We start from the raw sequence: 11,208 nt of genomic DNA, 5'->3' as shown, positions 1-11,208 counted from the left end.
GGCACAGAAGTTACAATGTAGGCAAAATGGCAAGTGTAATAAAATGGTAAACAGAAGTTACAATGGTACAGGATAACTAAAAACAATTTCATTCACATTGGTTCTACAATAACAAATAGTGATGGGTTAAAAATCACTGTCACATACATTTTCTTCATACTTGGGAAATGTACAAGAGACAGTCTTCATATGTGACATCCACAAGATCAGTTTTGCTTTGAATGATTTTACAGAATCTATAATTTGAGCCACGTTTGTGTTTTCCCTGGAGCTCAAGATTTAAAATGTTCAATTTGTCAGTGATGTCAGCAAGAAAAGCCAACTCCATTAACCAGCTGGAGTCTTCTAGTTGCTTAAAGTTCTGATTTGTGGACTTCAGAAATTCTTTGATCTCTTCAATTAGGCTTAAACGTGCAAGAACTTTACCTTTGCTCAGCCATCGTACTTATGTGTGCAAGTTAAGATCAGATTGTTTATCATCAACATCTTCCAACAGGGCCTTAAAAAGTCAGTGTTGCAAAGGTTTCGCTCGAATAGAGTTAATTATTTTAATAACGACATTCATGACGTGTTGAAAAGAAGTTTGATGCACAAAGCTTCTTGGTGGATAATGCAATGATAAGACAAAGTTTGGAAAGGATTCATTCTTCTTGCAGAGTGCAATGAATCCACTGGCACTGCCCATCATTGCAGGGGACAGAGAAGCCGCAGCCCCACACCTGCTGGCGTTCTCAGTCCCCGGCAGGCATGGGGCCACGGCTTCTCTCCCCTGCTGGGCACTACTTTTCCACACCATGTCACTAGGCGGGCACACAAATGCCCTGGCAGGTGCCATGGTGCCCACAGGCACTGCATTGGGGACCACTGGGTTAGAGGGTTTGACTTGGGAGGAAAGATTAAGGCCCTGATAAAGCAAAGCACATGCTTAGTTTTACAGTCAATGGGACTATTCATGCACTGGAAGTTAAGCATGTGATTAAGTGCTTTGCCGGATTGGTTAATATAAGAACAAAAGGTGCCTCGCTTGGGCAAGTAGCGACATGGGGCAGGTCTACACTTAAAAGACTGCAGCAGCACAGCAGAGCCACTGTAGAGCTTCAGTGAAGATGCTACCGATGCTAATAGGAGAGCGTCTCCTGTAGGTGTAGGTCAGGGGTAGTCAATAGCCAAATCCGGACTGCCAGATGCTTTTGAACAGACGCCAAAAATCTTTTTATTTAATTATTTTTTTTAAATTATTTTCTCTGAAGTAAGGACCTTGACCATACCTTGACTAAGAAATGTAGACCTTGAGGAAAAAATAACTGACTACTCCTGGCATAGGTACTCCACCTCACTGAGAGGCAGTAGCTGTATCAAAGGGATTTTTCAAACCCCTGAACAATGTAATTGTACTGACCTAACTTTCTAGGAACATAACTGAGTGTGTGAGGGGTGTAAACCCCAAAAGAGAGAAATTGTTTAGCCAGGCTCGGAGTGGGGAGAAGTAGAAGAAATAGGATGAAATTGAGCAAAGAAAGCTGCAGATTGGAGATCAAGAATTCTTTCTGAAGTATGAGTGGATCTGCACGCCTGAGGAATCGTAGCTCCAAGAAAAGGGATGGAAGCCCAGTGCTATGGACTCTCAGCTGGACAAAACAAAACTGGGATTTAATCTAAATTTAAATGTAATTTGCATTAATTGGAAGGAGGAAATTCACTCCACTGTTCATAGTACTTCACAACTTGTCTGTGGATAGTAATAGCTCTGTCTCCCATTTCAGTTATTCCCTTGCACTTGCGAGTGTCTTTCCATTGCATGTCCTTTTCTCTTTGTAAATGCATCTGGTTTGCTGCAGATCCAGTGTCTCCCTACATAGCACTTTGAGCTGCTGACCCCATCATCACTGAGATACGGGCAGTCGCCACCTCCTCTTATTGGAAACCTGCAACACAAACACCAGGAGCTGGAGTCAGGCAGGGGCTGAGCAGTTTTCAGACATACAGGGGTAGACCCTGCAGAGGGTGCAGGCCTTTCTGGGGAGCTGCTGCTGCACTCACAGCCCCCCAGAATTCCCTTCCTGTACCAACAACAGGCTCCACTCCCAGGTCCCCCTGGCAGGAGAAAATTAGAGCAGGAACCAGTAAAAATGGTAAAAAAAAGCCAGCCAAAGGGGAAAAAGAGGAGGGGTGCTTTAAGAAGTGGGGAGTCTGGTTTCCACTCAAGCATTGCTCGTGTGTGGATATTCTTCTAGTTCCTGCTCACTTCTCTCCCCATCCCCCCAACTGAGTCTGTGATGGGCTCTTCCAGTCCAAGGGGAAGTGACCGACTCCCCCACAGCAGTAAGCAATGCTAACAGCAGAGAAGAATTTGCTGAGATTCACCCAGCCAGGACACACCCTGAAGAGTGTGAAGTGCCCATTTTAAACCCTGAGGCCTAGAACACAGTTTGCAGAAGTCCTGCCAAGGGATTAGAGTTAAATACATCCTTACAATAATTTTAAGGAAATATAAACATGTGATTATAAACTAACGTACTAACAGCTTTTCTTGTTAAACATTAAATTGTTTAGACTGTACTTCAAAAAACGCTAACCTTTGTAAACCAAAAACTGGGATTTAATCTAAATTTAAATGTAATTTGCATTAATTGGCTTGCCTCAAGACTGCTTCTTAAAAGTGAGTTGTTTGGTTTAGAAACTTTGCTATTTTAAATGAGCAAAATCTTGAATGGCTTCTTTTAAGTAACAAAGTTAAATACTCTTCAGTTTCCTAGAACTTAGTCTTTGCTCATTTATGATCCATATTGTTTTATCCTGGATAACGGCACAGGCGTCACCAACCCTCAAAAGCAAATTCCTTGTGAACTGCTTCAGTTACCTATGATACACTAAAGCCAAACTCATTCCTGATTTGGGGATATAATGTATGAGTGTCTTAACTTTGGACAGGGCTCCTAGGTTCTATCAGAGAGGAAAATTCAAGTTGTGATTCAGGCCCTAGACGGGGACTCAACAGCCACCTTCTGTGACCTTGGGCAAGTCACTGCAAGTCCCCAGCTGTGACATCGGGGTGATATTCCTTCCTTTTCAAAGCAGGACTTACGGGCTTTACACAGGAATCCCTGGGTGAAATTCTCAGGGCTGTGTTATGTAGATCAGGCTGGATGACCAGAATGGTCCCTTCTGGTATTAAAATCTGAACAACGAAGAAGGGCTCCCCAATACAGGCTGCTAACAAGCCTGGGCACAGGCAGCAGAGACGGTGTTCAAGCAAATGCAGCAACCACTCTACGCTTAGTGAGAATTCAAACAACCATCTACAGCATTAGAGCCTGTCCTATGGAGCATCACATGGTCAAATTCTGCTCTGTTACGCTAGTGTAAAACTGGAGCAGGTCCACTGAAGCTGGTGGAATTATGCTGGGATAAATCCAGGGTAACTGAGCGGAATCTGGCCCAGACTGTTAGCTAGGAATCACGTTATGCTCCAGACTCTTCTTTAGGATGCTATTAACACAACAAGGGACTCACCAGTTGTTGAATTCGCTGCCGTTGGTCCATTTCCAGGGCTGATCCGGTTTCTGCTCCCGCCGGAGGCCGATCCAGTGGTCAGATTTGCCTTTATAGCGCAGCATGAAAGCCTAATAAAAAGGGCAAAGGAAAACAAAACAAAACATTTGAGCTGTCACATTCTGCAGCTCCCCACTGTCCCCTCACTCACACACCTCTATACTCTGCACTGGATTCTCCATTTGCTGATCCACAGAGCACAGCATGGGTTGGAGTACAGCTGCTAGGACTTTCATTTTCTCACTTCCAACACAAGAGGCACACCTGGGCTTTTTATGCTCTGAGCTCTGGTACATTCCCACACCTCACGCAGTCTGTGGCAAGTACAAAGTATCTGTGTCTCTCTCACCTTCTCCTCCTCACTTTCAATCGCTGCCAGGGAGGCCCTGAGTGAAGAGCAGGAGTTTTGGCTGGAGTCCCAGCTCCCTTCATCGTCAGAAAAAAAGTAACAATTCCCTTCGAACCCGACCCAGTCTTTGGGACACCAGGTCACAGCGAAGTCTGGAAGAGCTGGGCAAGGCTTACGTATTGTCACTGAAAACAAGAAATTACACCAGTGAGATATTGTCTCCCCTTTGTCAGAGACGAAATAAGACCCCCACATGCAGGCGGCAGAGACTCCTTAAGCCTATGGAAGTTGTGCCCCTGCTGTAACAACCACAATGGACCATTGCAGGGGTGCAGAACTGCTCTAGTCAAACCCCATCCTGCTCCCAGTGGCCAGGACTCCTGTACAGGCCGTGCAGAGATTCTCCATGCTGGTGGGGGTGAGGAGTTATGCTTGCTGTGAAACCCTCTGCATCATTCCCGCTACTTGTCTGGATTCCAATATTCAGGCAACAGAACACTGCAAGAACCATCCGGCTGGACGGTGCCACATTTTTTGTGGCCTTCTTGTACCACTACATGACAGGGTCTAAATATTTCTGGTGATCTAGCAGTAGCCATACTTCTTGCTTACTTAGACAATACAGTTTGGACCTCAAAATCCAGATGAAAGATTCTTTTTGATGTGGCCTTCTTGCAGCCAGAATCATCCAGGTCAGCATTTTCCTGGTGTAGATGCATGAGCTACGCACACAGTGGAATTTGGGATGTTAGAGTCAATTGTTGCTAACCAGCATATGGCGGGAGGGGAAGTAAAGGAAGCTGGAAGAAGTGTCCTGCTTAACTCTTTTCTGAGTTGACTGCTGAGACCAAAGAGACCAGGGAGGAGAGAATGAGCTACCGACAACTCAAGGGCTGAGTGGGGAACATATACTTGGTGAGGAGGAGAAACTCACCTGCCAGAACAATTGCAAGACCAATAAAAACTATGCCACCTGCAAGTACTAGAACAGGGAAGAGGACACGACCTTTGCCCAATTCATACAGCTTAGCCCAATAATCTGAAAAGAAGAAAAAAAAAAAAAAGTCATTAAAGCGTCTACAGCTGCCTAGGGAACCAAAGTTATCAAAAACATTATCATTTAGTTCCCATGTATTAGAGGGTACATGAGACTGTTATTGTCCATCCCCCATTTTTTCCCTGCACTCTTCAGGCCCCATTACCTAGAGTAATCCCAGAGATGACTGGCTTTTGGCTGATCAAAGCAGAGGAGCAGGGTTGGAAATGTGTCTCAGACTCACCCTCACTCTGCAGTCTCTGCCCCATGCCCAGCCTGTGCCTTCTCCTAGACATTCAGGCACAGATCCCATGCACCCAGCACCTTGCAATTAGTCCAAGTTTCTGTGAGCCCTGTCTGAGATGTTAGCCCTTAGGAGGGGAGGCAAACTATATTTAGCATTAATGGCTCCTCCAAAGGGTTGAGAAAGTGACTGCTGTAGAGAGATTCAAGCTCCTTTCAGTCTAGTATAATGGAAGATGGTTACAACACCAGCTATGGAGATGGTACTCCTTCTCCCTAAATTACAATAAACAACAATCCTGCACTGGCAGAAAGAGGGATGGGCTAATCTAATTGCATGCACAAACTAGCTACTTTATCCCACTGCAGCTATTTTGGCATGAATAGATAGAGAGTTTTGTAAATGCTCACTTTTACTGATGCACTTGGTGCTTATATAGCATCTATAGGAAACTCAATATTAGCATCTATAGGAAACAAACATCTTATGTGGACCAATCACTACAGAGAGACAAAGACCTACACCCTCCCACTGCAGGTTACAATTTCAGAGAGATTTTTACCCTTAATATAAACAGTAGTAGGTAAGACTGGAGTGCAGAAGAGGCATGGGCCAGTTTTCAAATATAGCAACATGTGTATCCATAAAAAAGGACTTGAAAGTGACAAATCCTTCATTTGTGCAGAGAAAAAAAGTTTCAAACCAGGTGACTGCAGATGAAAAAAACATTTGAGTGATCTAATATTCATTTGCACATACAAATTAGGATTTTTACAGCTGCACCCTCTTTGGAAAGTTTGACACCCCCCCCCTCCCCCCCTTTGTGTGTATCCAGTCCATTTCTAAGCAAAGAAGCTCTGCTTACTTGGTTTTCTTTGGTTTTCCCCTTGGTCTTGCTGGGAATTAATCAGATGACTTTTCTGTCGGATACTCTCAGTACAATCTGATCCTTGCTGCATGGTTCCCTCGGAATGATTCGTCATCCTGCTGATCAATAGAAGATCCACAACTCTTAGCAGTATAATTTTTACTTTTTGTTAGCATCCTTGATTCTCAAGGCCCCCAAACGTCACTGATCAGTGAATAAAGACCCAATACCAAACTAAATGCAGGAGCCAGAGTGGAATGTGTCCACTTTTAAACAGTGCATGCTGACACTGCATAACTCTTTAGGACTAGAAAGGAAGAACAGACTATCCAAGTAAGAGGGATGCAGCAGGGGGAAAGGAGTGAATTTGATAAAGTAATATTAGTTATAAAGAGATGGCAATCGCTGCTGTTAAAGCTGCAACCATGACTCCACCCTAAGACCCCAACTTCAGTGCCTCCTTTAAAACTCAAAAAGAAAAACATTCCCATCCTCAAAAGTTAAGAAACTCTGAAAACAAATTTCTTTTGCTTTTCTTTAAGATGAGCAAGTAACTGAGGTTCAAGTTAACATGCAAAGAAAAGAACTGTGTACGTTTGCTTCTTTACAATACATAATGAAGGCCTGAAAATTTTAAAAAAGGTTTTCCCTATTTTTTTTAATCATCAAAAAACAGGTCTTTCCCTAGGAATTCCTGCTTTCCCTGGAAAAACACTGTATACAGTGAGAGAACTGCCAGGATTACATCATCAGCAAAGCCATGCAAATGACACTTAATTGAAAGGAAACATGATTTTTATTCGAGCCTTGCATAGACTAAAATATATGATGTTTTGTAGTGCACACTAGCTTATATGTATTAAAAACCTAGTGTAGACAAGGTAGTTTTCCTCTAACATGTGTTAAACCAGTTGAATTAAAACCTGGGGGAGGAAAAAAAAAACAAAACAGTGGGACAAAACTATAATTTTTATAAAAATTCTTTGTAGGCACCTTATGGGCTAAAGCCAAATCCTACACTGAGTTGTGTGTGAGCAGACCCCTGTATCTGTGCAGAGCCAGGGCTCCACCAGCATGATCAACACTCTGAAAATTGGAGTAGCTCAGACACATGTGGCCCAAGCAATTGTTTCAGTTCCTCATTCCGAAACTGAGGAGGGGAGGGGAGAGGTATAAGAAATGGTGTTTGCCTGCTGTTGAAAGCAGCTGCGAAGTCCCTTTCCTCTTAGAATAGATTTGATCATCCCGGCTCAGTGGCAGGGACACAGTCAGCGGCAGCACAGAGAGATAAGGGTCTGAACACGTGACAGGCCTCTGCATCCTGTCACAAAATGTCGCTCTGGAAAGTGAAAGGAACTAAGCAGGAACAGTGTTTCTAATCAGCATGTGGAACAAGGAGAGCTAATAGAACTGCTTCTGCCCACCACCTTCTTTCCGTCCCTACCCGCTCCTCCCATCAGTGCTGCCTTCCCAGGGAGAAAGTCTGGGTTTCCCTTGAGGCTTGGAATTGTAACCCCATTTCTGATATGATCTGTGTTACTTTGCCTCCAGGGTGGTGGGGAAGAGAGTACGGCAAGATCAGGTGAACAGGGTCTCAGATTCCTCTAGTGGGAGTGAGGGGGAAGCTTAGGGTTGACCAAAACAAGCTAAAAAAATTTTAAAACATGTCTACACTAAGTTCTAAGTGGTGTTGCCAGTGGGGTTAGCAACCTCAGAGTAGCTAACATGCAAAAAACCTATCCTAGTCTAGACCAGTGGTTCTCAACCAGGGGCATGTGTACCCCTGTGGCACACAGTCTTGCAGGGGGGGGCACATCAACTCATCTAGAGATTTCCCTAGTTTTACAAGAGGCTACATAAAAAGCACGAGCAAAGTCAGTACAAACTAAAATGTCATACAGACAGTGACTTGTTTATATTGCGTTATATACTATACACTGAAATGCAAATACAGTATTTATATTCCAATTGATTTATTTTATAATTATATGATAAAAATGAGAAAGTCAGCAATTTTTCAGTAAATTACTTTTGTAATTTAATGTCTGATTCTGTAAGCAAGTAGTTTTTAAGTGAGGTACACAAGACAAATCAGACTCCTGAAAGGGGGCCAGTAGTCTGGGAAGGCTGAGAACCACTGATCTAGACCACCATAGAAGGGAGATGAGTGAAAAGTAATTGAAATGTCCCTTTCTGTTTTGAGGTCCCTACATATGGGAAGACAGGGACAGAAGCACAGGGACTTAGTGGGGAGAAGAGTACTTCAAATGGTAGCTGGACAGGAAAATGAAAGTAACTGGAAGCTGCTTTTGTGATTAAGTGTCTGAAGCAGACCCTCCACCTCTGGATCTGTGCCGCTGCAGGTTGCCCCACCACCTCCCAAAAAATCAACTACTGCTCCAACCCTAGGGAATCCTGGAAGCAAGTGGGATTTGGAATTTTCTTTCCAACTTTCTTTTGTACTTTATGCCCCATACATAAGACACATTCCTGTTTTTTGGGGGGATGGTAGTGGTAATGCATACTGGGTGCATCTGCGGGAAGAGAAGCTGAGAGCTCATCTCAGAGGATGGACTCTGGGTCACTGGGACTCAAACAGTGGGGTTCAGGGAGCCAGTGTCAGTATCTTGGGGGGGGGGGAAGAGAGGATGGAGGGGCACAAGGAACCAGAGGCCAAGGAAGCCAGTGTTGGTGTACAGGGGTGAGGGAGAGGGAGTGAGAAAGAGGCCTGAGGAACCAGTGTTAGTTTATTGGGTGGGGGAGGGAGAAGAGGCCCAGGGAGCCAGTTTCAGTGTACACAGGTGCAGACAAGGGGACAGAGGCCCAGGTAGCCAGTATCAGCGTTGGGTGGGGGGGGGGAGGGAGGGGGGAAATCAGGGAGGGTGTGACAGGAGCGGCTCAAAAGACCCATAGTCAGCATATGAGGGAGTGGAGGGATGCAGAGGCCCAGGAAGCTAGTGTATTGGGCCAGGAGCAGAACTCTCCAGGGAGCTCTGTAGCATGGTCTAGAGTAGTGTTCTTCATTGCAAGGCCCAGGAGCCAGTGGCAGCTCTCATCAACCCTAAGTGTGGCTTCCTAAGTTTCCTCTAAGAGAGGGGGCCCCTTCTCCTGGATCTCCCTGCCAGCAGGGGGAAAAAGGAGCCTCTGCCCCAGAGCTAGCTGCTGCTGGCAGGGAGAGGACTGGGGGGAAGTCTTCTGGCCCCAGCCATGGGGCAGCCTGCCTGCACCCCAAACTCCTGATCCCCAGCCCCACCCCAGAGCCTGCACCCCCAGCCAGAGCCCTCACCCCAACTCTCTGCTCCAGCCCTGATCCCTCTCGTGCACCCTGAACCCCTCATCCCCACCCCGCAGCCCTCACCCTCACATCCCACACATTGAAGGTTTTTTGCCAGAGTGGCCCCCACTTCAAAAATAGTGAAGAGCACTGGGCTAGACTAAAAGGGATGCTAGTCTAGCCCTGCTCCCAGCACTGGGCATATCTGGGCCTGGCGAGAAGGGAGCATCGGTGGCACAGGTACCCGGTTACAGTGACTATTGGCTGGCAGAGCTCATGGTGCCAGGCCCATGGGTGCCACGAGTCACATCTCCCAGCAAAGTGCTAATTCTGCTCCTGGCATCTCCGATCACCCAGGACACTGCAGGGCTCCCTCCACCCCCTGCCCGCACCCTGCTCTCTTCCCCCTGAAAGCTCCCCACCATCTTACTGGAACCTGCTCCAGGGAGCCCAGCAGCTGCTCTACCGAGGGACCAGTTTGAAGCAGGCAAAGGGTCAGCATGGCAGGGATCGGCGATCCGAGGCAGAGGAGAGAGCGAGAGCACCACAGCCCACCCCCAGATTGGCACCAATGGCAACTAGAACATAACAGCATTATCCTCCTGCACGGAGTACTACAAACCAGTATGGCAGCAGACAGGGCATCAACCAACCTAGCTTCACAACCTGAGGGGTGGTCCCGGTAATTAGAGCCCCACCCCCACTGACGCAGGAGCAAACAGCCCCACCCCCTGAGCTCAGGTTTATGCTTCTAAAGTTCAGGCCAGTGTTGAAGAGGTAAATTGCCTTTGGGTGGTTCCCCACCCCCTTCCTTTCCACTTGCAGCCCCCTGCTACCTGAAACAGGTTGGTCTGCTCTGTGTAACTGCAAATTGCACCTTGCCTTGTATTGGAGCCATTCGGACACTTCCAATCTGCTGAGAAAAGAAGCAGATAGAGGGGAACAGGCCAACCCACAGGAGAGCGAGGAATAGTGGAGGATAAAGGTACAGAGAGGAAAGTGGACAGTTTACATTCAGTGTATCCTGTGTTTGCTCACGACAACTAAAAACAATTAGCAAAATACAGGCTCACCCCTCTGCTCCAAAATGTAAAAGTGGGGAGGGCCAAACACCAGGCTGCAATGCCACATCTTCAATTTGGGGTGTGTGTGTCAGGGAGGGGGTTGGATTTCAGGGGTGGGGTGGAGAGACATGGGGAGCCAGTGTCAGCATATGGGGGGGGAAGTAGGGATGTAAATATCGGTTAAAACAGTTAACTGGTTAAACGATTAACATTATGTCATTTAATCATTATGGTGGGGAGGCCAGGGCAGGCAAGGCTGGGGTCTTGCTGGGGCTAGGGTCCCCCCAACCAGGCACGGGGCCTGCTCCAGGCCAGCCTGCCCGCTATAGATAGGGCTGGGTCCTCTCCAGCCCACCCCCGGGTTTGGGCAAGGTCCAGTTAAACTGTAAGCAGTGGGGGGGGAGGGGTCAGGGATGGGGTGGATTTAAGGGGAGTGGGGCAGCCAGGCAGGGGATGAATTTGGGGGGATGCAGAGGCCCAGGGAGCCAGTGTTGGGGCAGTGTGTGTGGGGGAAGGCAGGGAAGAGATGGATTTTGGAGGGTGCAGAGTCCCAGGGAGCCAGTATCAGTGCAGTGCGGGGTGTCAAGGAGGGGATGGTTTTGGTGGGTGCAGAGGCCAGGGAAGCCAGTGTAGGTGCATGGGTGGGGGGTTAGGGACGGGATGGATTGGGTGGGGGGGGGCGGAGGCCCGGGGAGCCAGTGTCAGTGCAGGGGGAGGGGCGAGGAGGGAATGGATTTGGGGGGGCTGAGGAGGCCCGGGGGGGCAGTGTCGGAGCGGTGCGAGGCGGGTTGGGGATGGGGTGAGGAGGCCGGGGGGGGGGG

At 47.3% G+C, this 11,208-nt stretch overlaps 1 pseudogene; it reads right to left on the bottom strand.

Moving 5' to 3' along the window:
• Window positions 1-1,677: 1,677 nt before the first annotated feature.
• The window catches only part of LOC112118298, a 69,317-nt pseudogene continuing 59,786 nt past the window's right edge, over window positions 1,678-11,208 (bottom strand).

The sequence above is a fragment of the Terrapene carolina genome, unplaced genomic scaffold, assembly GCF_002925995.2.
Source record: "Terrapene carolina triunguis isolate 2854851 unplaced genomic scaffold, T_m_triunguis-2.0 Scaffold29902, whole genome shotgun sequence".
NCBI lineage: Eukaryota > Metazoa > Chordata > Testudines > Emydidae > Terrapene > Terrapene triunguis.
This window is presented reverse-complemented; position numbering and strand designations above follow the sequence as displayed.